Source organism: Leptonychotes weddellii, chromosome 15, assembly GCF_054177405.1.
Source record: "Leptonychotes weddellii isolate Sample4059 chromosome 15, ASM5417740v2, whole genome shotgun sequence".
Lineage (NCBI taxonomy): Eukaryota > Metazoa > Chordata > Mammalia > Carnivora > Phocidae > Leptonychotes > Leptonychotes weddellii.
Genome location: NC_138383.1, coordinates 13,290,517 through 13,299,227, shown reverse-complemented (window position 1 = coordinate 13,299,227; position 8,711 = coordinate 13,290,517). Strand labels below are relative to the sequence as shown.

Sequence of the window (8,711 nt, the reverse complement as noted above, 5' to 3'; positions counted from 1 at the left end):
GCCAGCCCCAGCTGTCAGCCATCTGGGTGAGCCACCTTGGATGTTCCAGCCCAGTCAAGCCCCTAGGTGTCCTCAGTGGACACCACATGGAGTGGAAGAACCTCTCAGCTGAGCCTAGTTTACCCACACACTTGTAGGAGATAATAAAACAGCTGACTCCATAAAACTTATGGAGTAGTTTGGGTATGCAGTATTAGATAAGCAAAACAGCCACCCATCTGGCCACCTTCACTTGACCCTACTCCAACTAGAGTCATGAAAAGAAACTCATTTCCTTTCTAGTGGCCAAGCCAGGAGGTAGGAGGCCCAGGAACTGCCTCCATCCAGTATAAAGCCAATAGAAAAGAAAGAAGTTGACAAGAAATGCACAGATGCAGTCAAGGTGCCCTGGCCAAGCTTATGTTCTGATTTGAGTTGGCTTGAGATTGGCCTGCCCAGCCCTGCCCCCTCTATTGAACCAGACCTTCCCCCATTTACCTCAGCTAGTTCAAGTTGAGTTCATCACTCAAAACCAATCAACCCTGATCAAAATGCTGGCTCAGCTCAGCATTTCTAGGACTAAATCAACAATGTATATGACCACACCTGGCCTAGGGCCAACCTTCAGTAAAGCAGAGTTTTCTTTCTCCTTTTCTCTTCCCCACCTACACCTGCACTCTGAAGAAGACTCTGGTTGAAGGAGGTTGAAAGAGGGACACGAAGTGCATAAAATGTAGGGGTTTTCTTTTTACCCTCAGCTACACTGTGGGCTACTTGAAGATAGGGACTCTTTGCTTCACATTCATATTTCCCATGCCCAGAACAGGATCAAGCATGGAAGGGAGACTTTTAAAGTGTTTCTTGAAAAAGGAAGTGAATGAGAGGTCACATCTTCCTCTGAGACCAGAGAGAGGGGTCTCAAGGGCTGTGTTATGTTGAGGTGGAGAAGAGGAAAGTTGAGGGAAATCACAATGGGATGATTTGGGTCCCTTTCAGCTTCCACATATCCCCTCCCCCCACACATACGCACCCATGGCAGCCATCGGAGCAAGTCACAATGCTGGCTGGCTGATTGTTCTAGACAGTGTTCTCTGTCTTCTCCATCTTTTATCCCCACATGCTGGTGTCCCTCTCGCTTCCCAGGAGCCCTGTTCCACACTCACCTCAGACCCCTCCAGACTTAGTGCCCTTCTTGACTCTCTTCCCAGGGCCTTGGGTCTTAGCTCTTCTGTATAACTTCTGGGTCCGTCTACTGTTCTGAGTTAGGACTCCCCACCACCCCTCCTGCTCCTGGTCCCTTGGTTCACTGGGTAGTTGATGGGGTGGGAGGTTTGTAAGCCTCCCTCAGAAGTGAGGTGTGGAGGTATGTATGTTGGTTGAGCTCAACCTTCTCAGATAACAAGGAATAGTTTTGACTAAAACAAAGTGTGGCCCTTAGGAGGTTGCATGGTATAGTGATCAAAGAGCATAAGCTTTTTTTTTAGGATTTTTAAATTAATTTATTTGACAGAGAGAGGGAGACAGCAAGAGAGGGAACTCAAGCAGGGGGAGTGGGAGAGGGAGAGGCAGACTCCCCGCTGAGCAGGGAGCCCGATGTGGGGCTCGATCCCAGGACCCTGGGACATGACCTGAGCCGAAGGCAGACGCTTAACGACTGAGCCACCCAGGCGCCCCCAAAGAGCACAAGCTTTAAAATCAAATTGTTACGAATTCAAATCCCAGCTCTGCTTGGCCATCTATTAATTGTGCAACTGTAAACAAATTACTTAATCTTTATGAGCCCTGGTTCTGATTGTTCGGACTTAGAGCTAAAAACTAGAAATAGCATTCCCTACCTTTCAGGACTATCCCAAGAATTAGAGCTAAAATATGTCAAGTGCCTTGCCTGTGGTAGGCACTCCCTTATTAGTAGCTCATGTTATTCTCAAGGGAGGAGATAAATCTGGGCTGTGGAATGTCACAAGGAGCTTGAACTCCACCAGACTGTCACTCTCTTGCTTAAAACCCATGAATGATAAATTGGATTTCATCAAAGTTAAAAATGCCACCTCCTCTTTGAAAGACACTGTCAGGAAAATAAAAAGGCAAATATTCACAAAATATAGATGTGAAAAAGGATCTAAAGAATTCATATAACTCATTAGTAAGAAAACAATTTTAAAAGTGGGCAAAAGATCTGAACACTACAAAAAGAGATATAGTAATAGTCATATGAAAAGAGGGTCACCATTTTTGGTCATCAGAAAAATGCAAATTAAAACCACCATGAGTTGGGGCACCTGGGTGGCTCAGTTGTTAAGCGTCCGCCTTCAGCTCAGGTCATGGTCCCAGGGTCCTGGGATCGAGCCCCGCATCGGGCTCCCTGCCCAGTGGGAAACCTGCTTCTCCCTCTCCCACTCCCCCTGCTTGTGTTCCCTCTCTATGTCTCTTTCTGTCAAATAAATAAATAAAATTTAAAAAAATAAAAAATAAAACCACCATGAGCTATCCCATTAGAATGAGTGACAATACCAAGTGCTGACTAGGATTTGAAGTAACCAGAACTCTCATACATTGCTGGTGAGAGTGTAAAATGGTATAATCACTTTGGAAAATAGATTGGCAGTTTCTTATAAGGTTAAAGACATATGCTTATCACATGATCTAGTAATTCCACTCCTAAAAGGAATGCAAATAAATGTCCATAAGAAGACTTCTACACTGATGTTCATAACAGCTTTATTCATCATAGCCCCAAACTGGAAACAACCCAAATTCTGTAAATATGTGGATGGAAAAACAAATGATGGCATATTCATACGATGAAATCCTACTCAGCAACACAAAAGCATGGATTACTGATACGATAATATGGATGAATCTCAAAAACATTCGTTTAAGTGACAGAAGCCAGACACGAAAGAGTACAAACTGCATGAATCCATTTACAAGAAAATCTAAAACAGGCAAAGTCATTCTGTAATAACAGAACATAGATCAGTGGTTGCCTGAGTTGGTGATTGAAGAGGGCGGGCACTGACTACAAAGAGGCAAGAGAGAAGCATTTTGGAGCGATGAGAATTTTCTGTGTCTTGATTGTGGGGGAGGTCACACAAATGTACCTATTTGTTTTTTGTGTTTTTTTTAAAAGACATTTATTTATTTTAAAGATTTTATTTATTTGACAGAGAGAGAGAGCACAAGCAGAGGGAGCGGCAGGCAGAAGGAGAAGCAGGCTCCCCGCCGAGCAAGACCCTGGGATCATGACCGGAGCCAAAAGCAGCCTCTTAACCAACTGAGCCACCCAGGCGCCCCCAAATGTACCTATTTGTAAAAACAAACAAACAAACAAAAACTAGGGAAATGGACACCTAGTGTGGGTGCCTTTTATTGTGTGTAAAGTTCAATTTTTCTTTTTCTTTATAAAGTTGGATTTTAAAAGAGCAACTGCAGAAGATAAAACCTGATTGTCAGCTGATTGGTCAATGGTCGTATAAAAATAAATGCTTTAAAAATTTAACTACACTGAGATACCATTTTATACTCACGTATGAAGAGTCTGACAATATCAAGAATTGGTGAAGGTGGAGGCCAATGTGGGAGTGCAAAGTACAGTATCCATTTTTGAAAAGTTATTTGCTATTATCTAGAAAGTTGGAAATGTGCCTACCCTACGACCCAGCAATTGTGCTTCAATCTACATACCCCAAAGGAACTTTTTTGCACACACACAAGAATATTCGGAGCGGCTTTGTTTGCAATAATGAAAACGGTAGGTACTGTAAACATCCAACATAAAGAGGACAGATGTGTAATGAGTGATATAACTGCATACTGGGATGCTACACAGAAGTGAATCTGGTTGCCTTAGTACAATTACTAGCTGCAAACATACAACGTGAATGTCACCAATATTACGCAATAAAAAGAGTAAGTCATAGAAGATACATATATTCTATTTCTATAAAGCTCAAAATCACGCAAAACTAAATAACATATAAATGTATGAAGCAAAACTTTAAAAAAAAAAAAGTGAAACAAGACAAACTCTAAACTCAGGATGGTGGTTTCCTCTGAGAGTGTGGGAAGGAGATGGAATCAGAAGGGGCAGAAAGTGAGCTTTAAAATTATCGATGATGTCATTTTTCTAAAAGTGGTGAGCATATGAATGTTCAATTTATTAATAATCTCCAAACCACACATATACTTTATACGTACTCTTTTGTATGCAGAGACATTTCATACTAAAAATTTGAAAAGGCAAGTATTGTCACATTGGGCTAAATACGATAAGCCGACCATGTGCCTCATACAAAGGACACACTAAAAACAAAGTAACATAGAAAGGTTAAAAATAAAGGGATGGGCAAAGTTATACCAGCAAACACAAACAAACAAAAAAAGACACAAGTAGCAATGTTAATGTAAGACAAATTAGAACTCAAGGCAAAAAACATGAGTGTTATTTTATACATAGATACATGAAATCCATGATGGAATATTATCAGCCACAAAGTGTAATGAGATAAAGAGCATAGCCTCAAAATATACCAAGCAAATAACAATAGAAATAATCAAGGAAAACGACTAAAGCATAATTTTTAAATTTTTTTTTTTTAAAGATTTTATTTATTTATCTGAGACAGACAGAATGAGAGAGACAGAGAGCACATGAGACCGGGGAGGGTCAGAGGGAGAAGCAGACTTCCCGCCGAGCAGGGAGCCTGATGCGGGACTCGGTCCCGGGACTCCAGGATCATGACCTGAGCCGAAGGCAGTCGCTTAACCAACTGAACCACCCAGGCGCCCTAATTTTTTATTTTTAAATGTCCTACAGTAATATGAAACCATGTGGGGGTATAGTTCTATGAATTTCGACAAATACATAAAGTCATGTAACCATCACGATCAAGATACAGAACAGTTCTATCACCCTCAAAAATGCACTCATGCTGCACCTTTGTAGTCAAATGCTCCTGCACCTCCAATTCCTGGAAAATCTTTCATCTGTTTTTGGTTCTTATAGTTTTCTCTTTTCTAGAATATCATATAAATGGAATCATACCATCTTTTGACTCTGGTTTCTTTCACTCAGCATAATGCCTCTGAGATTCTTGCAAGTGTTGCATGTATCAATAGTTCATTCTATTTTATTGCCGAGTATCATTCAATTGTATGAATGTACCACAGTTGCTTAAGATCCACCCAGTGAAGGGCTTTTAGGTAGTTCCACTTTGGAAGCATTATGAATAATGTTATAAACATTTGGTACAGGATTTTGTGTGAACATAAAATTTCATTTCTCTTGGGTAAGTTAACTTTGTAAGAAACTGTCCAAATTCTTTTCCAAAATGTATATACTATTTTGCATTCCCAAATAGTAATGGAGCAAAGTTCTTGCTGCTTTGCATCCTCCCCAGCATTTCATACTTGAAGCATAATCTTAACACGTCACAGTCAGTGACAGTACATATACTCCCAATCAAGTATAAATTAGACATTTGGAAAATATGATTACAACACAATTAAGGTTGAATTAATAAATATTTCATGTCAATGTACATGATAGTGAAAACACTGTCGTTGCAAGAATCCATGGAACATTTATTTATTTAAGATTTTACTTATTTATTTGAGAGAGGGAGTGTGCATGTGTGTGTGTGTGAGAGAGAGAGTAATAGAGGAAACACGGGGAGGGAGAGGCAGATGGGGAGGGAAAGGGAGAGAGAGAATCTCAAGCTGTCTCCCAGCTGAGCACAGAGAGCTGAGCACAGAACCCAGTTGGGGCTGGATCTCACAATCATGACCTGAGGTGAAACCAAGAGTCATATGCTTAACTGACTGAGCCACCCAGGTGCCCTGAGAATCTGTGGAACATTTGTAAAAATAGATGTTCTAGGCCACAAAGAAAACTTGTATTCATTTCCTAATGTAGAAACTGTACCACAATGTAATAAATGTAGAAAATAATAAAAATTTAAACAGCAATAAAAATAACTGCATAGACGTCACAAGACATTTGACAAAATAATCATTACTTTGGGTCATAGAGGAATTTTTAAATTTAACTAAAGACTGTGTCGAAACTAATGAAAATCAGAGTACAATTTAACTACAAGGTCAGGTTGAAATGCTTTTCTTACTACATTTTCCTTATTAAATTAGGAGGAGAAAAGGAAAAGATTTCCCAAAGAGAACATTAAGGAAATAAAGAAAACCAGATATTATGACTGGTTGCTGTTCTCTCCCCTGGTAAATCAAGCTCTCACAGGGCAGTGCCATATTATTCTCCATTACAATTCACCCTTGAACAACATGGGTTTGAACTGCATGGGTCCACCTTTTTTTTTTTCAACAAATACCATACAGCACTGCAAACGTATGCATTTTTTTTTTTTTTAAGAGGGAGAGAGTGTGCAGGATCAGGGGGAGGGGCAGAGGGAAAAGAGAATCTCAAGCAGGATCCACGCCCAGCAAGAGCCCCATGGGAGGCAGATCTCACAACCCCGAGATCATGACCTGAGGTGGAATCAAGAGTCAGATGCTTTTGGGGATTAACATAAGAATAAAAAAAAAAAATTAAAAAAAAAAAAAAAAAGAGTCAGATGCTTAACCTGCTGAGTCACCCAGGTGCCCCTCCTTTATGATTTTCTTTCTAGCTTACTTTATTATAAGAATATAGCATATAATACATATAACACAAAATATGAGTTCATTGACTGCTTATGTATCCATAAGCCTTCTGGTCAACAGTGGGCTACTAATAGTTAAGCTCTGGGGGAGTCATAATTGAGTCAGGAATTTTCCACCGCTGGGTGGTGGGTGCCCCAACACCTCCCTCACCCCCTTCCTTGTTCAAGGGTCAACTGTAGTGAAGAGTGTGTCTGGCTTACTCTAAGAGTTCAGTACTTAGAAGTACTTTTAACTTTCCCAAAGTTAGGCATTCTCTCCTTGGGGCTTCCACAGTAGGTTGTTCATAGCTCTATTTTAGCATTTATTAAAGCTCTGCACTCACCTAAGTTTTCCACCTCACAGCAGTGCTTTAAAATAATTATTTGTTGGGCGCCTGGGGGGTTCAGTCGTTAAGCGTCTGCCTTCGGCTCAGGTCATGATCCCAGGGTCCTGGGATCGAGCCTCGCATCGGGCTCCCTGCTCCGCGGGAAGCCCGCTTCTCCCTCTCCCACTCCCCCTGCTTGTGTTGCCTCTCTCGCTGTCTCTCTCTCTGTCAAATAAATAAATAAAATCTAAAAAAACCCCAACAAAACAATTACTTGTTTACCACTCAGAATGTGCCAGGCAGCCGACATGATTTCATTTAATCTTCACAACTTTTTTGGATATTCCTATTTTTCTCAAATTGAGGGTCATACAACGAATTCGTCACAAAGTCAGGATCTGGTTGCACATCCTCTACTTTCTTTTTTTTTTTTTTTTTTTGCATATCCTCTACTTTCAAAGACAGGCTCTTTTTGCCCGAAAAGGTTACTTTCAATTCAGGAACAAGGTTAGACTGTCACCTTTATATGCTCAGCTCCTAGCCTACCTCCTGGCACAGAACATTTCAAAGTGACTCAGTTGCGTCCTGTTTGTAAACTGCCCTTTGGTGTACTGTACAGAGACGCGCTAATTACAAGGTAGCAACCTAGACTCGGAAAGAAATCCAGACTCACATCTTCCCTTGACGCCCATCTCTATGGTCGGCACGTGACCACTCTATACTCTGGAGGACTCAGCGAGCACGGCCGCTCTTTAGGCTACTTTACGGGCACGTGACCGGAAGTGTCCCTTGCTATTGGTTACTGCCGGTAAGGCCCGCCCAACTGCCTCCTGTCAGCTCCTTAAGTAGAAGCCGGAGGAAGGGGCTCGGTCTTTCGGGGACTGTGACGTTGAGGAGGTGAGGTGTGTCTGTACCGGGCTCCGGCGGGTCGGCCCGGGAACCGGGTGGGTCGCGGGGGGCCTGCAGTGATGACACTCCCAAAAAAGCACGTGTTAGACTGCTGATGCGGGTGATGCGAACTACAATCTGAGCCGGGCCTCCGGGGTTGCGGCGGGCAGGGAACGGGCTTGCGGGCGCACAACCGCTAACCCCCCGCTTTCATTCTTGCAGGTTCCGGCCGGGCCGAGGACGTCGCATCTCCCTGTCCTCCTCCTCTTGGACCATTCCCCGAAGCCCTTCAATAAAATGGTTTGATCCCAGCGCTGGTGTTGCTGTTAGTGTTCCTTGTCGCGACGCGCTGCTTTTGAGCCCCCGCTGCGCCTGCGCGTGGCGCCGGGGGTCAGGCTGTAGCGCCAGAGTACGCGCTTGGGCATAACTGGGGCCGCCTGGTTCTCCCGCCGGCGGCCCTTTTAACCGCGAGCGACACGGCGGCACCCGGCTGCAGGGGGCGGGAGGTTTTCCGGGGAGGGGGGATTGCGACGACTCCAGCCTCAGTCCTTTTAGCCGAGGTTGAAGCGCCCTGGAGAGACGTCGGGGATCCCGGATGCCCTGCTACTCAGTGCCCCGCACGTTTCTGTACCTCTCCTGTAAGTCCTATCGTCCGTGATCTCGAGACCTGCAGGTTAACCGCGGCGTGGATGGCCTCTGAAGGGGGGGCGGCAGCTAAGTGTGAGCAGTTTAAGGGCCCCGGAACTGGTTTCAGTCTTGAAGCTGCATGAATTTAAAAACTCGCCGGGCTAAAGTATAGCAGCGACCCATTTAGAAAAACTACCATTTAGGGCCAGTTTTTATTTGTATACTGTGCTGAGCATGGGGA

At 43.3% G+C, this 8,711-nt stretch overlaps 1 long non-coding RNA gene and 2 other non-coding genes across 3 annotated transcripts; all 3 read left to right on the top strand.

Annotated features, from left to right (window-relative positions):
• Positions 1-7,631: 7,631 nt before the first annotated feature.
• Positions 7,632-8,154, top strand: LOC115938746 (uncharacterized). Its single transcript, XR_004073776.2, has 2 exons — positions 7,632-7,852; positions 8,066-8,154. It is a non-coding gene; the product is annotated as an uncharacterized LOC115938746 (long non-coding RNA).
• Positions 7,918-7,987, top strand: LOC115938747 (small nucleolar RNA SNORD104). Its single transcript, XR_004073778.1, has one exon. It is a non-coding gene; the product is annotated as a small nucleolar RNA SNORD104 (small nucleolar RNA).
• Positions 8,155-8,189: 35 nt separating the features above from the next.
• On the top strand, positions 8,190-8,323 carry LOC115938748 (small nucleolar RNA SNORA76). The gene has a single exon (XR_004073779.2). It is a non-coding gene; the product is annotated as a small nucleolar RNA SNORA76 (small nucleolar RNA).
• Positions 8,324-8,711: the final 388 nt, after the last annotated feature.